Source organism: Arachis ipaensis, chromosome B5 (genome assembly GCF_059453495.1).
Source record: "Arachis ipaensis isolate K30076 ecotype BB chromosome B5, ASM5945349v1, whole genome shotgun sequence".
In the NCBI taxonomy this organism is placed as follows: domain Eukaryota; kingdom Viridiplantae; phylum Streptophyta; class Magnoliopsida; order Fabales; family Fabaceae; genus Arachis; species Arachis ipaensis.
Window position 1 is genome coordinate 101075935 of NC_142440.1, and position 7732 is coordinate 101083666.

A 7732-nucleotide genomic window follows, 5' to 3' on the forward strand; every position below is an offset into this window, starting at 1 on the left:
AGGCCCTCCTATCCACTGATGCTCAAAGCCTTGGGATCCTTTTTATTACCCTTGCCTTTTGGTTTTAAGGGTTACTGGCTTTTTGCTCTTGCCTTTTAGTTTTAAGAGCTTTTGGCTTTTTCTGCTTGCTTTTTCTTTCTATTTTTTTTCGCTTTTTTTTTCTGCAAGCTTTGTTCTTTGCTGCTTTTTCTTGCTTCAAAAATCATTTTTATAATTTTTCAGATTATCAAATAACATGTCTCCTTATCATCATTTAACATTCTTAAACAACAACTTCAAAAGACATATGCACTGTTCAAGCATTCATTCAGAAAACAAGAAGCATTGTCACCACATCAATATAATTAAACTAAGTTCAAGGATAAATTCGAAACTCATGTACTTCTTGTTCTTTTGAATTAAAACAGTTTTCATTTAAGAGAGGTAATGGATGCATAGGACATTCATAACTTTAAGACAAAGTTACTAAATACTAATGATCATGTAATGAAGACACAAACATGGATAAGAACTTAACACAGAGAAAACGAAAAACAGAGAATGTAAGAACAAGGAATGAGTCCACCTTAGTGATGATGGGGTTTCCTTCTTGAGGAACCAATGATGTCCTTGAGCTCTTCTATGTCTCTTCCTTGTCTTTGTTGCTCCTCCTTCATTGCTTTTTGATCTTCTCTTATTTCATGAAGGATGGTGGAGTGCTCTTGATGTTCCACCCTTAATTGTCCTATGTTGGAACTTAATTCTCCTAGGGAGGTATTGATTTGCCCCCAATAGTTTTGTGGAGGAAAATGCATTTGAGGCATCTCCGGGATCTCATGGTGATGAGCTTGAAAGGGACCTCGGGGATCACCTTTTTCTTGGCCACAACATCATAGAAGTGGTCTTGATGAGCTTTGGAGACGAATCTTTCCATCTCCCATGACTCGGAGGTGGAAGCTTTTGTCTTCCCTTTCCCTTTTCTAGAGGATTCTCCGGTCTTAGGTGCCATCAATGGTAATGGAAAAACAAAAAGCTTATGCTTTTACCACACCAAACTTAGAATATTGCTCGCCCTCGAGCAAGAAAAGAAAGAATAGATGAAGAAGAAGAAGAAATAGAGGAGAGAGAGAAGGGTTTGTGTTTCGGCCAAGGAGGGAAAAAGAGGGTTGTGTTGTGTGAATTTGAAGAAGAATGGAGGGCTTTATATAGGGAAGGGAGGGGGGTAAGGTTCGGCCATAAGGGTGGGTTTTGGGTGGGAAAGTGATTTTGAATTTTGAAGGTAGGTGGAGTTTATGAAGTAGGTTTATGGGGAAGAGTGGATGGATGTGAGTGGTGAAGTGGTTATAGGGAGGAGAGATTGAGGTGATTGGTGAAGATTTTTTGGGAAGAGTGTTTATGGGATTGTGTAAAAGAGGGGTGAGAAGAAGTGAGTGGAGGTAGGTAGGGATCCTGTGGGGTCCACAGATCCTGAGGTGTTCAAGGATTTACAACCTTGAACCAAATTAGGCATGAAAAATGCCCTTGCACACAACTCTGGGCATTCAGCGCCAGATTGGTGCTTGTTCTGGGCGTTGAACGCCCATTTGTTGCCCATTTCTGGCGTTGAACGCCAGAACCATGCTTGATCTGGGCGTTCAGTGCCAACTCTTCTCCAGGGTGCAATTCTAGCGTTCAAACGCCCAGATGCTGCCCATTTTGGGCGTTCAGCGCCAGAACCATGCTCTGTTCTGGCGTTGAACGCCAGCCAGATGCTTCTTACTGGCGTTTAAATGCCAGTAAGGTCTTCCTCCATGGTGTGATTTTTCTTCTGCTGTTTTTGATTCCGTTTTCAATTTTTATATTTATTTTGTGACTCCACATGATCATGAACCTAATAAAACATGAAAGAACAAGAAAAATAAAATTAGATAAATAAAAATTGGGTTGCCTCCCAACAAGCACTTCTTTAATGTCAATAGCTTGACAGTGGGCTCTCATGGAGCCTCACAGATGTTTGGAGCATTGTTGAGACTTCCCAACACCAAACTTAGAGTTTGGTTGTGGCCTCCCAACACCAAACTTAGAGTTTGACTGTGGGGGCTCTGGTTGACTCTGTTTTGAGAGAAGCCTTTTATGCTTCCTCTCCATGTTTACAGAAGGGTAACCTTGAGTTGTAAACACAAGGGAGTCCTCATTCAATTGAAGGACTAATTCACCTCTGTTAACATCAATCACATTTCTTGCTGTGGCTAGGAAGGGTCTTCCAAGGATGATGGATTCATCCTCATCCTTCCCAGTATCTAGGATTATGAAATCAGCAGGGATGTAAAGGCCTTTAACCTTTACTAATACGTCCTCTACTTGTCCATAAGCCTGTTTTCTGGAATTATCTGCCATCTCTAATGAGATTTTAGCAGCTTGTACCTCAAAGATTCCCAATTTCTCCATTACAGAGAGTGGCATGAGGTTTATTCCTGACCCAAGGTCACATAGAGCCTTCTCAAAGGTCATGGTGCCTATGGTGCAAGGTATTAGGAACTTTCCAGGATCCTGTTTCTTCTGAGGTAATCTCAGTTGATCCAATGCATTTAGTTCATTGGTGAACAGGGGAGGTTCATCTCCCCAAGTCTCATTACCAACTAAATTTGCATTCAGCTTCATGATTGCACCAAGGAACTTGGCAACTTGCTCTTCAGTAACATCTTCATTCTCTTTAGAAGAAGAGTACTCTTCAGAGCTCATGAATGGCGTAAGGAGGTTCAATGGAATCTCTATGGTCTCTAGATGAGCCTCAGATTCCTTTGGTTCCTCAAAGGGAAACTCCTTATTGATCACTGGACGTCCCAGGAGGTCTTCCTCCTTGGGATTCACGTCCTCTCCTTCCCTTACAGGTTCAGCCATGGTGATCAATTCAATGGCCTTGCACTCTCCTTTTTGGATTTTCTTCTGTATTGCTTGGGAGAGTACTAGGAGGGATTTCAGTGATCCTTTTACTCAGCTGGCCCACTTGTGCCTCCAAATTTCTAATGGAGGACATTGTTTCATTCATGAAACTTACAGTGGCCTTAGATAGATCAGAGACTAAGTTTGCTAAATTAGAGGTATTTTGTTCAGAGTTCTCTGTCTGTTGCTGAGAAGATGATGGAAAAGGTTTACTATTGTTAAACCTATTTCTTCCACCATTATTAAAGCCTTGTTGACGCTTTTATTTATCCTTCCATGAGAAATTTGGGTGACTTCTCCATGAGGGGTTATAGGTGTTTCCATAAGGTTCACCCATATAATTTACCTCTGCTATTGCAGGGTTCTTAGGATCATAAGCTTCTTCTTCAGAAGATGCCTCTTGAGTACTGTTGGATGCAGCTTGCATTCCCTTCAGACTCTGAGAAATCATATTGACTTGCTGAGTTAATATTTTATTCTGAGCCAGTATGGCATTCAGAGTATCAATTTCAAGAACTCCCTTCTTCATGGGCGTCCCATTACTCACAGGATTCCTCTCAGAAGTGTACATGAACTGGTTATTAGCAACCATGTCAATGAGTTCTTGAGCTTCTGCAGGCGTTTTCTTTAGGTGAATGGATCCACCTGCAGAGGTGTCCAATGACATTTTAGCTAATTCAGACAGACCATCATAGAATATGTCCAGGATGGTCCATTCTGAAAGCATGTCAGAAGGACACTTTTTGGTCAGTTCTTTGTATCTCTCCCAAGCTTCATAGAGGGATTCACCTTCTTTCTGTCTGAAGGTCTGAACATCCACTCTATGCTTACTCAGCTTTTGAGGAGGAAAGAACTTGGCTAAGAAAGCCTTGACCAGCTTATCCCAAGAGTTCAGGCTATCCTTAGGTTGAGAGTCCAACCATATTCTAGCTCTGTCTCTCACAGCAAAAGGGAAAAGCATGAGCCTGTAGACTTCAGGATCTACTCCATTAATCTTAACAGTATCACATATCTACAAGAATTCAGTTAAGAACTGAAAAGGATCTTCAGATGGAAGTCCATGAAACTTGCAGTTCTACTGCATCAGAGAAACTAATTGAGGTTTAAGCTCAAAATTATTTGCTCCAATGGCAGGAATGGAGATGCTTCTTCCATGTAAATTGGAATTAGGTGCAGTAAAGTCACCAAGCATCCTCCTTGCATTATTATTATTTTCGGCTGCCATCTCCTCTTCTTGTTCAAAAATTTCTGAAAGGTGTTTGCTGGATTGTTGTAATTTAGCTTCTCTTAGTTTCCTCTTCAGAGTCCTTTCAGGTTCTGGATCTGCTTCTACAAGAATGTTCTTGTCCTTGCTCCTGCTCATATGAAAAAGAGGGACAGAAAAATAATAATAATAGGGGTCCTTTTTACCACAGTATAGAGGTCCCTGTGTGAGTAGAAGAAGAAAAGAAGAGTAATGTGAAGAAAGAAACACAAGGGTGAGGATAGCAGAGATGTGAGAGAAAGAGAATTTTCGAAAATTATTTTTTAAAAAGAGTTAGTGATTTTCGAAAATAGTTTTTGAAAAAGGTTAATAATTTTCGAAAATTAAAAATCAAAAATTAGAATAATTAGTTAATTAAGAAGAAATTTTGAAAAAGAGGGAAGATATTTTCGAAAATTAGAGAGAGAGAGAGAGAGAGTTAGATAAGAAACAAACAAAAAGTTAGTTAGTTAGTTGAAACAAATTTGAAAATCAATTTTGAAAAGATAAGAAGATAGGAAGTTAGGAAAGATATTTTAAAATCAAATTTTTTTGAACAAGATATGATTTTGAAAAAGATAAGATAAGAAGCTATTTTTGAAAAGATATGATTGAAATTAGTTTTGAAAAAGATTTGATTTTTAAAATCACAAAATATGATTCTAGAATTTAAAGTTTGAATCTTTCTTAACAAGTAAGTAACAAACTTGAAATTTTTGAATCAAAACATTAATTTATGATGTTATTTTCGAAAATTATGTGATAAAGATAAGAAAAAGATTTTTGAAAAATATTTTTAAAATTTTCGAAAATAAATAAGAAAAATAAAAAAGATTTGATTTTTGAAAAAGATTTTGAAAAAGATAAGATTTTTAAATTGAAAATTTGATTTGACTCATAAAAACAACTAGATTTTAAAAATTTTTGAAAAAATCAAATCTAATTTTCGAAATTTTTGAGGGAAAAAAAGAAAGATATTTTTTTATTTTTGAATTTTTAATGATGAGAGAGAAAAACATAAAAAATGATGCAATGCATGAAAATTTTGGATCAAAACAATGAATGCATGCAAGAATGCTATGAATGTCAAGATGAACACCAAGAACACTTTGAAGATCATGATGAACATCAAGAACATATTTTTGAAAAATTTTTAATGCAAAGAAAACATGCATGACACCAAACATAGAAATCTTTCATGTATAGACACTATGAATGCAAGAATGCATATGAAAAACAAGAAAAGACACAAAACATGAAAACATCAAGATCAAACAAGAAGACTTACCAAGAACAACTTGAAGATCATGAAGAACACTATGAATGTATGAATTTTTCGAAAAATGCAAGAGGAATTTGCAATTGATACCAAACTTTCAACTTGACTCAAGACTCAAACAAGAAACATAAAATATTTTTGATTTTTATGATTTTCTAATTTTTTTAGGTTTTTTCGAAGATTAATTTGAAAAAGAAAAAATAAGGATTCCAAAATTTTTAATATGAATTCCAGGAATCTTGCCATCTTAGTCTAAAGCTCCAATCTGAGGGTTAGACATGACTTAATAGCCAGTCAAGCTTTAGAAGATATTTATACTTTTCATGTATAGAGCAACTAAGTGTGTGAGACTCAACAAGCTCTTGTGATGATAAGTTGAAACCCCAGTCCAAAAGATTAGACATGGCTTACAGCCAGCCAGGATTCAACGAATCATCATGAAACACTAGAATTCATTCTTAAAAATTCTGAAGAAAAATATATTTTTGAAAACATTTATTTAAAAATTTTTTTTTGAAAAATTTTTGAAAACTTTTTTGAAAACAAAATAGGAAGAAAATTACCCAATCTGAGCAACACGATGAACCGTCAGTTGTTCAAACTCGAACAATCCCCGGCAACGGCGCCAAAAACTTGGTGCACGAAATTATAATCTCAGGAAACGGCGCCAGAAACTTTGTACGCACGTCTTAATAAATCGTTTTTCATTCACAACTTCGATACAACTAACCAGCAAGTGCACTGGGTCGTCCAAGTAATAAACCTTACGTGAGTAAGGGTCGATCCCATGGAGATTGTTGGTATGAAGCAAGCTATGGTCACCTTGTAAATCTCAGTCAGGCGGATATAAAATAGTTATGGAGTTTTCGAACATAAATATTAAATAGATAGAAAATAAGGATAGAAACACTTATGTAATTCATTGGTGAGAATTTCAGATAAGCGTATAGAGATACTTTCGTTCCTCTGAATCTCTGCTTTCCCGCTGTCTTCATCCAATCAATCTTACTCCTTTCCATGGCTGGCTTTATGTAAGGACATGGTGGACGAAATTGTGATCACATTAATGTAGTACTCTTTGTTATTGTATGGAATCATTATTAAGGCTCTTTACTATGTGTGGACACAACTCCGTTCAACTAACCAGCAAGTGTACTGGGTCGTCCAAGTAATAAACCTTACGTGAGTAAGGGTCGATCCCACAGAGATTGTTGGCTTGAAGCAAGCTATGGCACCTTGTAAATCTCAGTCAGGCGGATTTAAACATGATATTTTATTAGATTAAAATAAACAATAAAAGGGATAGAGATACTTATGTAGATTCATTGGCAGGGATTTCAGATAAGCGAATGGAGATGCTTTTCGTTCCTCTGAACCTCTGCTTTCCTGCTATCTTCATCCAATCAGTCTTACTCCTTTCCATGGCTGGCTGTATGCAAGGGCATCACCGTTGTCAGTGGCTACATCCCCTCCTCTCAGTGAATCATATGCTCACGTACCCTGTCACGGCACGGCTATTCATCTGTCGGTTCTCGATCATGCTGGAATAGGATTCACCCTCCTTTTGTGTCTGTCACTAACGCCCAACAATTGCGAGTTTGAAGCTCGTCACAGTCATTCAATCATTGAATCCTACTCAGAATACCACGGACAAGGTTTAAACCTTCCGGATTCTCTTGAATGCCGCCATCATTCTAGCTTACGCCACGAAGATTCTGGTTAGGAGATCTAAGAGATATTCATTCTAGCTTAATTCATGTAGAACAGAAGTGTTTGTCAGGCACGCGTTCATAAGGGAGAAGGATGATGAGCGTCACACATAATCATCACCTTCATCACGTTCTTGGGTGCGAATGGATATCTTAGAAGCGAAATAAGAAGAATTGAATAGAAAACAGTAGTACTTGCATTAATCTTTGAGGAACAGCAGAGCTCCACACCTTAATCTATGGAGTGTAGAAACTCTACCGTATGAAAATACATAAGTGAAGGTCCAGGCATGGCCGAGATGGCCAGCCCCTCTGATCTAAGAACTAGACGTCCAAAGATGATCCTAAGATCCTAAGATGATCAAAAGATGTCTAATACAATAGTAAAAGGTCCTATTTATAATAAACTAGTCACTAGGGTTTACATGAGTAAGTAATTGATGCATAAATCCACTTCCGGGGCCCACTTGGTGTGTGCTTGGGCTTGGGCTTGAGTGTTACACGTGCAGAGGCCATTTGTGGAGTTGAACGCCAGTTTCTGTGCCAGTTTGGGCGTTCAACTCTGGTTTTGGATCCTTTTCTGGCGCTGGACGCCAGATT

The 7732-nt window shown here is 37.9% G+C and overlaps 1 non-coding gene across 1 annotated transcript; it reads left to right on the top strand.

Annotated features, from left to right (window-relative positions):
- Nucleotides 1-3622: 3622 nt before the first annotated feature.
- Nucleotides 3623-3730, top strand: LOC148565165 (small nucleolar RNA R71). The gene has a single exon (XR_015884279.1). It is a non-coding gene; the product is annotated as a small nucleolar RNA R71 (small nucleolar RNA).
- Nucleotides 3731-7732: the final 4002 nt, after the last annotated feature.